This window comes from Aphis gossypii, chromosome 1, assembly GCF_020184175.1.
Source record: "Aphis gossypii isolate Hap1 chromosome 1, ASM2018417v2, whole genome shotgun sequence".
In the NCBI taxonomy this organism is placed as follows: domain Eukaryota; kingdom Metazoa; phylum Arthropoda; class Insecta; order Hemiptera; family Aphididae; genus Aphis; species Aphis gossypii.
Genome location: NC_065530.1, coordinates 64627291 through 64645283, shown reverse-complemented (window position 1 = coordinate 64645283; position 17993 = coordinate 64627291). Strand labels below are relative to the sequence as shown.

General features: G+C 25.1%; 1 long non-coding RNA gene across 2 annotated transcripts; it reads left to right on the top strand.

Moving 5' to 3' along the window:
• The first annotated feature begins 452 nt into the window (after nt 1–452).
• On the top strand, nt 453–12769 carry LOC114132927 (uncharacterized). Of its 2 annotated transcripts, XR_007603380.1 has the most exons (6): nt 453–633; nt 1176–1278; nt 2417–2471; nt 5906–6173; nt 6406–6512; nt 10390–12769. It is a non-coding gene; the product is annotated as an uncharacterized LOC114132927 (long non-coding RNA). The 2 variants fall into 2 exon arrangements; XR_003593094.2 differs by having other exon boundaries at nt 6406–12769.
• The last annotated feature ends 5224 nt before the right edge of the window (nt 12770–17993 follow it).

Below are 17993 nucleotides of genomic sequence, written 5' to 3'. Positions count from 1 at the left end.
TTTTTTTTTTTTTTTTTTTGATTCCATAAAAATTGATAAAAAATAATACACAGAATCGTGGATTAAAAATAACCACTCTACCTGTACCAAAAAACATATTCTATGTATATTATGTTTATAATATGTATAATGTATATATTTTGTATTTAATGTGGCGATTTGTGTACGCGGGTGATGGTATAAATTGTTGTTTATTTTTATTATTATTAAAATACCTACTTCATACATCGCTTTCGTAATAATCTTATGCATTTTTATTATTAATACATTATACAATCCGATTTATCCACATTAATTATTGGAAAAAATCTCAGAAACAACAGTAGTTTTATTGTTGTAATTGTAATTTTTATCATAAAATTATTCTTGTTTTTAAATTTTAATATTATTGTTATTATAAATGTTGTTTCTTGTTTGTAAAGGTGTGGTGGCATGTTTTATTGTTCTCATTTCGAACCAAATAATTCTTTAACTAAGTAAATAAATATCATAGTATATGTTAATAATCATACAAGCCTCGTGTGCATATTTAAAACAACAGTCAACCACCATACTGTATTGCAATGGAGTACATTAAAATGTATAAAAAGTAAATGAATGTGAATCCGAGCGATCGTAAGCAACAATCGACAAGTATGAATAATTTAGTTAAGCCTTATTAATACGCAATAACCGTGGTAAATAATTTACCGTTTAATGTTTACAAAATTCATCTGTGCGGCTTGTGTATTAATATAGTAAAAAGTCATCATTGAATAATAAAATGACAATCTACTCAATTAGTTTGTATTTAAAATAATTATAATTTAACAATATATATTTATTTTTAAGTATACAGTACACATTTAAATTTCTGTACGGCATACAAACATACGAAAAGAAGCTGTAATAAATAATAATACATGTTTAAATAAATCTTAAAGATTATATTCACGCGGTTGTGATAAATTCGTTTAAATATAATTTTTAGCTAGTTTAAGGCAAAGAAGACCGAATCAAAGTATAACGCGTTCACATTATTTAAATTATATCTAATATTATATGATAATGTATTGACCGCATCATAATGTCAGTGATTAAAAGTCAAAACTATTAACATCATTAAGTTTTCAATGAGTCTCAATTCCAACAAGGATATATTATTAATATTCCAATTATATGTATTTTGATTTCAGATAAAATTTATTTTCTTGTTAATCACAAATTTAATATCAATTTGTGTAAGAACAAAAAGGAATGTATATTCACAATTGTTCACGTCTTCGTGAATACTAAATAGTGAGTACCTACCATACATATAGCATATATTAGTAGAGACCGTACCTAAGTACCCTTAGTACGATAAACTTGGAATGGGACACTTTTTTTTAAAAAACAATTCCTTCACTTCTATATTACCATCATATATATTTTATAAAAGAAAACAGTTTAGAAAAGTCTCTTTTTGAGAGTAAAATTCTGGTAATATTATATTTCTCTATTTTAAGTAAGTAAAAATATGATTATTTAAGATTATTTAAACAAAAGTGATTGGTGTATACTGTATATTAAGTCTATATACAAAAAATGTGTATACCACGTATTAATATAAATAAAATGAATATCACATTTTTCTTCAAAAATAAATTAAAACTAGAATTTTCCACTGTGTACTTAATTACCATCACATCGTATTCTTAAAAATATTATTATTTTTGTTTTACATACTAATACATACATAGATGCAATAAGTAGTTTTTAGCTTAGCCCATTATGTAAATTATGTATAATGAAATTAATAAAATAAATATAGCATTTTATTTGAGGTACCTACCAAGAACTTGTGGCTAATTATAAGAAAGTCGTAATCGTTAAGACTCTTTTATTGAAATGGTGGTGAATGTGCATGTAGGTTGTATTAAATTTAACCCAATGAATTCAGCAACGAACTATGACAATTTTTGGTTAAGGTTTAAATATAATCTTAAATTTTTTAAATTTAGAAGTCTTTGTTTAGGTTAAAATTTCTTATACACTAAGAAGCATCCATGATTATTCTAAGCATTTTGTTTAGGAAAATTTATATTTTTTTAACGTGCATTTTCCCAAATAGGACTTTTCATTTTTCAAATATTGTCTTATAAGTTAACTAGTGTATACAATATAATTTTACTTTTATATGGAAAATAAAAAAGTATCTACTATTTCAGAACTATAGTATTAGAAAAATTGAGTTAGTGAATTATTTTTAATAGGTATTGAAAGATATCTATATGAAGAATACATAATTTTTTTGGTATAACAGAATGCTGAGAATAACTTGTCGCAATGGTTACTGCGATAACAATCTAAAGAAAAATTATAGATAAACTAATTAAAATCTTTGCGTGTTATAAGCAAAGAAAAAATAATACTTAAATAAATCATCGGTTTTTAGGTCGTGTAATCTCAACAATAGCACGCAAATAATAATACAAAAGACGTTTGCAGAAGTAGGTATTCTATTTTATTTATATATTTGTATTCTTCGCTTTCTCGATTATTTTTGTTTTATTTTTGCTTAGTCTAAGGCAACATGGAAACAATCAAAATTTATTAAACTATAGCTGTTTCACCATTTCGGAAGTCGAAACCGCGAAGCGCTAATAGCTTATCCTTATTAGTTATTATTTTATTAGTTAATAAAAAGCGTGACGCAAAAAAAGATAAGGAAAACACTACAGTACGTCAATATATATACATATTATAATTTAATATTATAAAAACTAAAGAGTAGAGAGTAAAATCAGTGGCACAAATAGTAGCGTCTTAATACAATTTCAAGTTGCCACCACTTCCGAGTTCTGCAGATAGAGATAATATTTCATATGGATCAACATCGAGTTCAAGTCAATATATTCAAATATCAGTCGTAAATATATTATTATAATCATGATAAAATCGGTTGAATGCAGAAGAACGAATCATAACAATGTATTGTATCAAAATTATAAAAATTGTTTGATAATATTTAAATAGTGTTTACGAGAGATATCAAGAGCCGTCAGATTTTCGATCTCACAATATACGTACACATTCTTGTTATTGTTCGGTATTATCCTTATCGAAAAACAAATGAAACTGTTTAATAATACATTGTTAAAACATGAATGTACAATATGAATTATAAATTATAATCTACCAATCCGATTACCACGTCATATCCGATTTATTTAAATGATTATAATATTATTATATGGCTTACAATAATTAAGGAAATAGAAAAATTCTAAAATTGAAAGATGTATAGTATTCGCAAATAATTTAAACAGAATTATCTATTTTTTCTTGTTGTATAGTAATGAATAATTAATAAGTAATTCCTAATACATTTATTTATTTATAGGATAATTCACCAAGCATGCTCACACTAAATTTTTTTTACTTAAAAATGTATTTATTATTTATTTTTAAATACACCTGCCTAAATATCAATATTTTAAATTACCATAACTCCATCATTATTATATGAATCTATTATCCATAATACATCAATACATAAACTATTCTTTCGAATTTTTATTTTAATACGTTAACATTTTCAGAAAAAAATCTTTCTGAATAATTTAGACTTTAAACTTTGCCAAGTGGAATTCTCCAAAAAATACTCCATAAGTATAAAATAATAAATATGAAGAATTTAAAGTATGGGTTATAAGAGTATATCAAAATTCCAAGTTCAAACATCAGATTTTGAATAACAGTATAATTAGCGAGCATATATGTTTAAGCTAACCTGTATATGCTGACATGATGTAATACAATGTTACAAGAACCATCAGAAAATATGCTCATTTGTTAGTTGAAGATATAGTCGGAACACGATTTTTTTGATTATCCCACATTTTTTGTGTTTACATAACATCGGCGTTGTTAAATAAAGATCATAAATTATTATATTTTTCATTCTCAATAAAATATTTTGTTTTTTTTTCTTTCGTCAGACATTCGTTTTATCACGTTTTACCAACAACACAACAATAATTATCTCTTTACCACTACGAGTATGTACTAAACTCCTTAAACGTGTTTTTGATAAAAAATTCATTACTACGATCTGTATACATATTAATTGCTGAGTACAGCACGTGTAACAATTAACATATTGTTATTATTGTACATATTACATTATACTCTATTTCTTATTTGACGCTTCCGTTACTAATTAATCTCGTTTTACGCTGTACTACGTCTTTACAACCGATAGGTAAATACTACATAAATAAAGTGACCATTTAATCTACTTTTAATTTTATAATAGTTGCGAAACAAAAAGTATATTTTTTATACGGTTTTTATAGTATTCATATTTCACAAGACCATGTACAATTTAAGCACTTTATTATTATTTATAAATGAGTATATTATACCCATGGTTTCAATTTTTTATCTTTAAACTAAAAACTTTGATAAAAAAAATATCGATATTATAAATATACATGAGAAATATTGATTGAATTGAATGAATTTTTTATCTAAAGTTTATTTAAGCGTAATAGTGCTTTACACTTCACTTCTTTTATCAATACTTTTAAAAAAGCCAATTAACGTAGAAGTACAAATCACATAAAAACTTTTTTTTTCACATTTAAAATTAGCTGTTAGTATATAGGTACCTTATATGATAATGAGTATGATCGCAGTAAGTGAATTTTGACGGTTACCATGCAGTGATTACTAATTGTTGACATTTACAATTAATTTTTAGTAATTGTCGACCAAACTTGAAACACAATGTATACTATAAGATATTTTTCCATATATTATTAATAATTAATACGTTAACGCTCTATCACAATATTTTGGAACTTTTAATTCTGTGTTCGAGACGTATAGTCTGCTATTATAAATATTATCGCACAAAACAGTATAAGCTCGATATGTGGCAATCCGATTTCGTAATGTTTAATTATTGATTATACCTTTGTGAGTATCGACGCGTATATATTGTAAAACCTAGAGCAACAGTATCACTAAACGATGACGTTTTATCCGATAAGACGATTTCTTTGACAAGGTTTTGACAGCTGTTTCCAAAAGTGTTGGCCAAGGTTTTTTTTTTAAATTACACCATTGTAAAAAAAAAAAAAAAATATGGGGAGAAAAGGTACTCTATGACAGTAAATGTCACGATCGTTTATCACGTTATACTAAGTAATGCATAATTTCAACATAATTCATTTTTTATTGTCTATATTTATTTTAAATTCATTTCTATCGATGTATGTATATATAATTTGTATCTCTAATTAATTATTAATATCAAAAATAATTGAAATTGTATGGTTTTATTCTCATGACTACATTCATTAAAATGTACTATTAACTTTACAGTACCTATAATATTAATAAACATCGGTGACTGTTAAAACTTACTACATATTATATCTCAACATAGTATTATACATCTGAAGTGGCCAAACTGAGGCTCAAAATTGTTTTTCCTGCTCTTGACTTTTGCATATTTTTTATTTTATTATGCGACTGGCGACTCTATTATCGTTGGTTATCCTTGATAAATAATATATATATATATATATATATATATATTGTAATTTTGTTATAAAAAATGCTATACCTACTATGAAAAAAAATTTAATATTTCTAAGCAGTAAAGTAAATTACTACTTGGTAGGTAGTGAACAAGTGAATAATGGTCAATGATCACACATTCACAAAATCGGAATATCTATAGTTCGGAAAATAAAATTTTATTTTAAGTTTTCGAGTCCCCAAAAAACTTGACGGGTTAGTTTTTCAATCAGGTTTCATTCTGAAATAGTTTCGGGTGTGGTACCTACATAATATTTGCGACGTTAGGAATAACATTATTAGGAATATCAGCTTTCCGAAAATAAAATGGACATAATATTATTATTTTTTTTAGGATTTTGAATCACAGCACCAGTCAAGAAATGTTCTTTTATAAAAGTCTCACGTTATATCCATATTTTATGGTCCAAGAAATAAGAATCGGTATTTCCGGATTTTGTGTCATTGAATTACCTACAACTCACATCAGAAATAATTAGACGTTGTAGACCTAACTCTAAATCAACTGGGAAAACTTCCAAAACCATTTAAGTATAAGAAAATGCATAGATACATAAGTAGAGCTGTATATTCGTAAAGGATTTTGGACCATTAAATGCCACGTAAGTATAGTAAGTAGTAAAATTAGGTATTAAATAAAAAAAAAATCCAATAATAAAAGGTTAAAAATAATTTTTGAGTTGACGCATTAATGAAAAAAAAGGGTGTTTAGTATAGCTATATATATATATATATATATATAACTATTAACGTGACCAAGTTGCTATCATTATTTCTCACTGCAAAACATAAGACTATATTATAATTTTATTAATACAAAATTTATTTATATAGATCATTCTCACTTTCGAAAACCATCGGGTGTATAATAATAATACATCGATTGCGAACGTCAACAGACTATATTATTAATATATTATGTATACTGTAAACGATGTTTTGTACGTATAATATTATATACTTATACAGTTATATAGTTATAGTATCATTACTTACACGCAGAACATAATAATATAATATCATTAAGTATCTACATAAGTCACCCAAACGGACTTTAAAGCGGTCGGAGGACCGTAATATAACGTTATGTATAAATATGCGCGTGTAGCCTGTACGTCTCGCGTATGAACTATGTAATAGTTACCCGTGTTCGAGTATACCATGGACTGAGATATAATTATATTTTAATCTGTGGTGTTTACATTATACCAATTACCTACGTAGACTACATATTGTCATATCAATAAATAATCACACGTTTTACGGTCTGTCCAGATAATTGCCACCCGATAGACGTAAATGTGTTTGTTTTCATGTTGTACATAATATTATCATGAGTCACTGAGGGATAACGGGCAACACTCGCAGGGCTACATTACGTTTGATTATTTTATATCAAAAACAACGCGTTCGGGTACAAAATCATAATATGTTTGGGCACTTACGTCTACTCACAGGAATTGCTACATCACTACGATACTATATAAATTATAGTGGACTGTTTTAAAGTGTGAAGTGTAAAATATAACACAATATCTGGAATTTTCAAACATTTTTTAGTTATTATAATATTTTATTAATAACCACACAAATTTGACGTAACATGTTTTTCACGAATTTGAATTATCATAAATAATATATTACTATTATATTACTATATAGTATAAAATGTATAATTCTATAATATACATACTTCCAGTGATATATTAAATCACCCAACGATGTGTGTATTTTAAATACCAAACAGGTTAAAATGACACGCTGTATTAACCCACTGATAACTTATTGATCAAAATATTAAAATATTTAATGTAGTTACGTCTGTTTTAGATTAATATTAGATTAAATGTTTATCAAAGAGGTATATTAAAGTTTTTACAAACCCATATTTGTACATCACCAATCAATAATCATGTGATATAAATAATTGTATAGCTAACTACATCACCGAGCGGTGAGTGATCTATTTCACGAAGGCACCGTTAAGTGATATAGTATAGTCGATAATATTAAAGTAGTTTTTTGTGTTTTCGCTTCGTTTCGTTATTTATGTCTTAAAATTAAATATATACAGACTGATTCTCTAATCACGCGATCTCACCCTATTTTATACTTTAATAACGTCATACTTATTCAAATTCTGTTTTTTGGAAAGCTGCTTTAAAACAATATTTTCAAATTAAGAAGTGTACTGTAGTGAAATAAACCTCTTTATTAGAATAAGAACCATACTTTATATTATTGTCTTTAATGTATCTAAATTGAATTTTGAATGAGTGTTTTTCAAGTTATTGAAATTAGTGTTTTAACGATAATCATCAAGATAACGATTTTACATAAAATATATTATAATATAATATGTAATATATTTTGTTCGAGAATTTATTTTAAATTTTAACATACTCAAACAATGTTAAAAATTTTGAAATAGCTTACCTTCATTATTATGAACTATTAGTGCATTCTAAATACACAGAAGATGTAATAACTGATCATCAACTCAAAAACTCGTAATTCGAGTTCAAATTTCAATTTAAATGCATACAATTTTCAAAACAAAAAAAAGTAGGCGATGGTCACCGCTCTGTTGTAGGTACATTAAGATATCCAGTGGGTCATTATTTGGGTGTGTCAAATTTGAATCCAATAATGTAATATCATATTATTCATTAAAATATAAGAATTCTATTGTAAATTATAGAAATAACGGTAATATAATTATTTGATTTAAACCTTAAGTATCTATAGTTTTTGCTTTTAAGTTAGGTTGTATAAAAAACTGAAATCGATTTTGTCGAAAATTGGATTTGCGTAAAAAGTTCCGTTTTTCTTAGTATTTTTTTTCTTTGTTTTTCCTAGTAATAAAATAAATTCAGACATTTTTTACTTTTGATTCTTTTAAGTATCAACTAGATCTGATTTTCTACCAGAAACCACTTCCATTTTTGAAAACCAAAGCATTTTATTAACTGCTTATCGGGTTTGTAATATAGACACACAAAAAACACACATCATTGTAAAAACAATATATTCATTGATCTGCTCAGAATCTAAAAAAAAAATCATTTGCTTAACAGAACTGTAAAATAGAAGGGTTTTAATTAGAAAACTAACCTACTATATAAAATTCCCATCGTATACGTAAAAAAAATCTGAGTATTTGAAAATATGGTCTTAATAAAAAGCTTTAGCCCTTAAGTACTTATATCTATGTGTATTTAAACATTTCAAAAATCAGAATTTAAATAAAAGCTTAATTAAAGGGAAAATTGGGATGAGCATGGTTGGTGAATCACTCTGTATATCATATAGGTACGACACAGTCAATAAATAAAATATACAATTCATAATGTGGATATCGTGTGCTAAAAACCAGTCTCTCGCGTCCGGACTTATAGAGAATCCGCATGCGATGGCGATTTTGCCAGTTTAGGAATGCTAACACAGCCACTTTCGTTGAAACGGGAGAAACAATATAATGTTAGGAGTACATCTGCATAGTGGGTCAAACACGATGAGGTCATCAGTTATTCAATGCGACTATATATACTTAAGGTATACGACTGCCGGTCAGCCATGTACGTATGCAAAATATTAAATATTCAATCCCTGAACAAATGGCCCCGTCATAGTTTTATACATCACGGATAATAATTGGTTCCCCATTTTTTTCTACGTGGCACATAATTGAAAAATAATCAAAATAATACAATTAGGTATTTTGAAAGTTGATTACAAAATATTTTTGATGCACAATAAAATAATATAAAATATTATAAAATCAAGGTTTTATTTATTTATACACTATAGAAGACTGTCACCTGGAGAAATAAAACAGATAATTTATTTTACTAAAAGATATATTGATCGAAATAATAAAATACGAATTGGATATTATATAAAATCAACATTATGACGTGTAGAAAGAAGGTGTATTTTAAAACAGTTTGCTAAAAATAGTTTTATAACCGATTAGATTATGTTCATGTCTTCTTGTCATATACTTAAAAATATGCTTAAATTTTGTTGTGCTTTTATTACATAATACTATACTGTAAAAAAATGTTCAATAATATATTGTTTTCCACAAAAAATTGAAAAAAGAGTCAATCATGGAGTAGTGGTTACCAACTTATTGTTCAATTATCCGCATAATTAGAACGTGTGCTATGAAGATGCAAGCTTCTGTTCTTCAAATAATACGTTCATGATAACAAAAGTTATAATATGGTGGTGATTAAACTGTTTAGAATATTTTATTAATTAATAAATAATATTAAACTTTCAACATTTTTAATTTAGAAAAATGGTCCAAGTATAATAAAATACTAGATTCAATATTACATCCATTTAATATTTTTGTAATACTGTTTTTTTGAACTATTATTCTTGGTGTAAACATTTTAATAACTGATAAATTGATCTTTCGAATTTTGAATTAGGTAAATTGACATTAAAAATAATATATATACGAGTATTCACTAAATAATTTACAATAAAAAAAAAGGTTCTTATTTGAAAAATAGTAGTTTTATCATCACAAGACACTGGACTTAGTAAAAAATAATCTCAATTATTTGAAAATTAATCTATAAAATATATTATGATTTAAATACATTTAAAAATTTAAAAATCAAAATTTAAATAAATTCATTGCTGAAGAAATAAATGAAGGTCAGTATGACTGGAGAATCACCTTGTATATAATATTATATAGGTGTAAGTACAAGGTACCATCCATAGAATTAGCAAGCTTTAAACAGTTTCATTTTTGGTTATTATATTAAAACTTTTTTTTTGTTATTGATATTTTTTAAGTCGTAAAAAAGTGTATTGTACGTGTCAGAAATTCCAAAATACTTCAGATGCGTGCCATTCGTCGAAACTCGGAAATACAAATATAATATTTACAATTTACTTTACATGTATACATAAATTAAACAGTTATTAATAATTATGATATAATAATATACGTTAAAGTCGTCAAAACACTAAACTCAAAAATGTGTATTCGTTTGCGATTTTTCATTTAAAATGTTTTTTTTTTTTTTTTAATATGAATAGTAATGAATATAATTCATAACAATAATAATTAATATTATTATGAGCTTAGCGAGCTTGGTCATGTTCATATATAGTACGTGTTTAACATAGGCCATAGTCCTCATTATTATAAATGTATAACATTTTTATTCGTATTCACAAATATCATTGATACTTACCTACGCGTTTTATTTAATGGTGCATGGAACATCACGTAAATTCACATTATTAATGTTGGTAGGTATAATACTGATATACTATATTGTGTAGTATGTATTATTTTTTAAAATCTACGTGAGATAACATCTAAGTATGTTATTATTATTTTACTTTTTAGACTAAATGTTTTTTTTTTTAACTTGACAAAATGTAAAATACATAAATCATTAATATTCTTTTAAATTTTTACAATAAAAATATTACCTAGTACTTTAAATATTTTATGTAGGATCCTTTACTGGCCTTGCTAACAAATACCAGGTTTTGTAAAACAATACGTCTTTATAAAATGCTTATACTGCAGTCTGAATATGCTGTAGACTAAATAAGTAATTTAAATGTTAAGGCGCGTGTTGTTCAATATATATTATGAATTATGATTTAATTTTTATTATTATTATTATTAATAGTAGTAGTATAATAAACTTAGACATAAACTATCCATAAAATATCCGTAATTACTGTAATTTTATTGCTAATAGCAAGTATCGTTTTTTTCTCTTAATTTATAATTATGACTTATGTTTATTTATGATGAATTCAAAAAATTATATATAATAACCTACGTTTGTTTATTAAATATGTGAACGATAAATATTGGAAAACCGTATTCAAAATAATTGTTTTAATCTATTATGGGTACTAGGTACTGCTGTACTGGTTAAGTATAGTAAAATATATGGTACATTTAAGTTGTAAAAAAAATGCACATTTTTTCTAACATAATTTAATATATTATTGTTACCTACCAATCTTAAATGTATGTAATTTTTAAATATAATTATTAATAATAAGTGACTTGAACGATTTTATATTTAATATAAATGACATAGGTAGTGTAAGTAACAAGTGTATACTGTATAGTGTTGTACATTACAATTAACTTGAGAAAAATGTTGTATTTAAATTTGTCAATAAATAGATATTATTATAGAACTGAAATAAATACATTGATGATTTAGTTTTATGATTTAGCTTAAGTAAAAATACAAATAATATTATTATAATTTATAATACTCACACGTTAATAATAATTTAATACAATAATAATTTATAAAATTTAAACAATACAATATGTATTATTATTATTAATTATAATACATTAAAATATATATTATAGGTGTATCAATTAGTATATTTTATACAATAACATTATTAACAATATGTGATATTATACTAAATAGATTATTTTTATAACAATATATGTTTATGTATATCATTATTATTATATAACTTAATGATAAATCAAAAACTGAGTACTTAGGACCGTAACTACAATTTTCGTAGTAACAGGAAGAAGACAAAAAGGAGGTTGAACAGGAAATATAAAAGTCAGTGATGCGTTAGCGAAAAATTATAACTGTTTTCAATGAAATAACAATAGATTTTGCTCTAAGCATGGAAAATTAATAATAATGGAAAAATGTATATTGAACAATACAACTAAATCAGCAAAACAATTTATTCTTGTTTGGTACAATTTTATTTTGTTTACTGCTCAACGACCTCAGTCCCTCCGGAAAAATTATTGTATAGATTTACAATATATTGTGATACCTATATAGGTATCTTAAAAATGAATAGTCTTTGGTTTCTCAACAAAGAAGATGTATAGTAACATATAATTTACTACCTGTATTAATATTATATTCTAAATTTCTAAAAACATTTTATCTTAATTATATTTATTTGTATTTCAAGTTTATATATAGTTAGATATTACATATTATACGTTTATATATATATTACAGTTAATATCAAAAATAATACTACATGGATTTCTGATGGTAGTTATACTTAAGTTAGGTATAATTTATAACTTTATAAGTATATTGTAAGTACCTATATGCAACAGACTTCTGGGTTATAATTACTGCAAGAACAATATAAATAAGTTGTATTATTCACATAATTTATTTGTGTGAACATTCACAGAATATCAATTAAACAGGAAATAATACTATGTTTTTATATAATTAAATATTATTATTTTAACGTCTAATATAATTGTTGTAGCAATTTTTTCTTATAATATAATATAATGTCATTTAAAATCGTTAAAATATCTAAGTGATCGATTTTTAAAAATAGAAGATACCTACTGCTGTAGTTAAACGTAAAATGTTAATGCGTTATGTTGTTACCTAGTTACATTATTAATATATTATATTAGTGATGACTGACGAATGATTATATATTTTTAAATATTATATTATCTATATTCTATATGATGACATCATACATTATGGGTTATAAATTATTATATTATTAATGAAAGAAAAATATACTGTACAACGTAAAATAGTTTGAAAAATATAAGATTGTTAACAAAAATAAACAAAATTACAATTATTCGTCGATAGTCAAGATAACATTTATGCATACATACTTTACATTCAATTTTATTATTAATTAAAATATTAAAATATGCAATTTCTAAAACATATAGTACACTTCATCTAAAGTACTTAATAAATAATATGTATTATCATAAACTAATAACCAAAGTCTTCGAACAATAATGACATTTATAATTGCTCGATCTATTGTAATTTAAATATTTATATGTTAAAATTAATATTACATATTTGCAAATATATTTAAAATTATAAATTGTACAACAAGCCAGCGCATATGTAGATCGAGACTCGAGAAATAGCACAAATCATAATATTCATTTCTATCATATAAACAATATTAATTAATTTTATTGTAGTGAAAATTATAATACGTTATATTCCAATAACGGAAACGTCGGAAACATCAAACAATCAGTGATTCAAATGCACAACTATATACTTTTTCCCAGTAAATAAATCGTTTGAAAAGTCAAAGGTACCTACACATAATATTGTATTATCGTGCATAATTTTTGCGAATCGCATTTTGTTTATAGGTATTATCTCTGAAATATTGTGATGACGGTGTGGAAGTAAATATAATAATTATTTGTATTGAATATATCTTTCGGTAAATACACCGTATAGTTTATTCCGATTCGATATTATAGTTAAAACGAATGTATTATATTGTAATACCCGTACTATCGAAACCAATGAATAACAAAAATCAAATTTATCACCGTCATTCGAGAAATTTTATAAACGACTAATTTTCCCGTTTTTCATGATCCGAGAAATTTAACTATACTACACAATTTAATAGATACCTTGCCAAAAAAACAATGTTTTCCCTTATGTAGGTAGGTATTTTAGATTTATAAAATATAATATTATTTTAATCCGTTTTTTTTTTTTTTTTTTGGTGGGATAGGAAACGGTTCCGTATTTCAATGACCAATCCCATTTACCCGATCGATAGGTACGTCCTGCTGCAAATAACGATTGCGGGAGGTACAATTGCCGAGAGAAGGAAACATACAGCATGGTAACGGAAACGGTTGATCGAAAAAAAAAATAATGATAAAAAATACGGTAAACGGTAGGTCGCAACATTTATATTATTGTTAATATTTGTCGACGTTACGTAGTCGTACATAATATATATATAGGTATAGCCATTTAGGTATAGCTGTAATACCACGTAGCTATAGTAGTAACGTATAGCGTGTACGAGTCATTTTATATGTTACATATATATTATATATATCCCGTTGTGTGAACGCGAGTCGTGGCAAATTCTTTGGAGCGGAAACTGGAGAAAATGGATTGTCGGAATAATCGATCCGGCACGCTAAAAACTTGAACTGTGTTATAGATGATTTTTTTTTTTACTTCGTTTTTGTTTTCACTGCTCTATCTCTTGTTTTTTGCTGTTTCATTTTGATTTGATTAGTATGTATATATATATATATACATATAATATTGTATTATCACATCGTCATAAACAAAGTTTCTTTAGTTTTTTCCTCTACAAAATTGTTCAATATTGGAACTAGTGGTGTACTGGCGTCAATGTTGGGTGTTCAACTCTCCCACTAGATTTTTTACCATATAAAAACGTGAAATTGTGTTTACATAAATACGAGTAGATACTTTTTTTTTTTAAGTAACCTCCCTCCCTGTAAATTTCCAATGGGAACTATTATCTGTGGGTCAGCCACTCGGCCGTCGATAATATTGTGTAATAACTTAATTCGGGTTGTTCGACTTTACGGTCTATATAGGTAATATTGTAATGATAAGTTACATTGTAGCACCGCATATGCATAACTTTTTACTATAAAATAATATTCTAGTGACGCTATTGGTTTTAGTGTTATTTGTTCTGTATTTTTGTTATTACCTATATCAACTACTCGTGTATCAATTAGGTGTTGATCGATTATTGTTGAGAATTATCATTTTATTGTTAACAACCGGGATTCATATAATATGTACGTATTACACAAGTATATAGTATAATAATTATTATCTAACGACTTTATTCTGGCATCGCATGTAGATTTATTAGTTCGTTCCCCTTTAAGACAATAACCCATTATTCGATCTCAGCCGTACCTACGTCAACACTTTCCAGATTATTTTTCAGTTATTCAACCAAGAAATTATCTGTTGACTAGACATGCACAGGATGACGCGCTTACTTACCTATGTATATGTATAATATATATAAGTAGTTCTATAATACTGTTTAATGTATTTTTTTTAAAAAACAGTCGCTACTTAATCAAGTTCTTGAACTCAAAGTGGTATACTTATTCTGTATAATTTATATACTTACTATAGTTACTAACATTGGTAATATATGTATTGTTTATTACACCTATAGGCAATGTTCACGATCACGATTTGGTTCATTGTAGATATCCTGGTAATTATTTCTTGTTTATAGAATAATGTATAGTATAATATGTACTTATATATTTATTTATCATACAACTAAATACATTTTATAGGTTCTTATATAGGTTCTCATTCTATGTGTTATGTACACGGATTATAATATATTAAGATGCTATTTAGTATAATTTCTAGTGTATAATATTTTGGTTAGGTAACAAACAATCGAAGTTTTAGTAAATTACAATTGTATTATACTTATTATGGCACCTATAGTGGGTATTAACATACTGTATAGATATATTAATAACATTTTTATTTATACTTATATTTTATATATTAAATTGTTTATACACTTTTAAAATATATATTATCGAATACTAATATCAATACCTGTAATCGTAAATCAAATTTAGGTGAAAACTAACAATGGCGCAGGATAATGGTGCATTAACAAATGCACTTTTTAACTTAAAAAAAATAATATTGTATCTATTTGTGTATTACTGATTTGATATATTCAATGCAGTGTATAGAATATAGATAATATGAAATCGGATTCATCATTTAAAACTCATTAGTTGATCATAATACGGCTACTCTCTTTAAGTTTTTAACACGTTTTACAGTAACAGTGAAGTCAAATGCATAAAGTTATGACGCATCTTAAGTGTTAGGTTTAATGTAGACAATTTTACTATCAATGTTTCTGTAACCCTATCTAAGTTTTTATGATAATAATTTTTAAACGAACAATAACATTTATCGTTTTATTTTAAATTTATCTTTTGCTACATTTGATTCTATGACGTATTAAGCTTATAACAAATACGAAGTTTAGATTTTGCCAGAAAGAATTTGGGTAATCGTATATTAAACTTGCTAAACTTGGAAACATTGAAGGCGAGTGTACATCGATACTGTAATTTTACTTAAACAAATTATTATTGACAGTTTAATATACAATACTATTCTGTACAATTGCGTGCATTCTGATAAATATAGATACATTAATGTGATAACATATTGAACGAGAAATAACAAAGTATTAGAATAAATTTGAATTTAAGGTATTCTACTTAATACCGTTGATCGGTGTAGCGTTAACTTAAATTATATGTTAGAAAATGTAGGAATAAAGGCCGTAATGATAATATTAAAACTTAATTATCACAGACCACTGCAGTCGTAAAGTCGAAACGTTATTATAGTAGGTTTATGCATAAAATATGATTTTAATTTATTATGGTAAATTAATTGTCCACCTTAGTGAATTTGATTACATTACTATTGGTAGATATAATTACCTTGAATTTAGTTTATCCAAAAGCGAAATAAATAGAATATTTTTCCCATTAAAAAAATAACTAGATTATTGATTTAAAGCATGTGCGTGGTGCTTACACATTATAAAATAATATGTTTATCTCAAGGCTCAAGCTATTTTCATCGTATATTTATTATTATAATCTAAAAGTTACACCATTTAAAACCTTAAAGTCACGATATTAAAAAAAAGTTAGTTCTATTATTTTCAATAAATATAATAAAAGTGTAATATTATGATATTATGTATTATTTTTTTACTGCTCGCATAAGTTACAATTATTTATTAGATTCTACTTCTACTTATTTATTTATTATCTTGTAACCCAATGACCAAATAAGACGTATTTGCAAAATAATCATATAAAATATATTATGCGACTGTTTACTATTTACACGGTAAATTATCGTCATTTTAATTCAACAATTCTTCATTGGTTAAAATGAAAATAAATGTACTTTGTATAAATTAAATTCTTAAGAAATAAATTTGTTGGCCAAAATCAAAGAAAAATTAATATTAATATAGTAGTTATTATTATAATTCAGATACTTTAAATAAATACATACTTATACTTATAAATTATAATACTTAAGTATTTATGAACAAGGAACATAATTTATATTAAATTTAAAATATAAAATAATAGTATTGGTGACTAATTAATTTAAAATAAAAAATAGACGTAATCTTGTTAAGTGTTTTGTACGTAAGGTCACTCAAATAATTATAACAATTCACATTATAAAGTTTGGTAAGTAAATAGTAATTAATCACAATAGATAATATATATATATATATATATATTTCGTAGGCATATAGTTAAATCAGACATTTTACTAAATGCCTAGGTACACAGATAAAGAATTTAATTTTTATATAATTTCATTATCCGCTTACACATTTAGTTAAAAGTTAAATGCCTTGTGTTTAATAAAATGACTAGGCATTTAACTAAGTGTCTATTACAATAGTCAATCAAATAATTAAAATGAAACATTTTGTATTATTCTTAAAAAATTAACTATATTTTCTATCAATTATTTATTGCTATTTATTGTATAAAAAAAACTATGTATTATTTATTAATA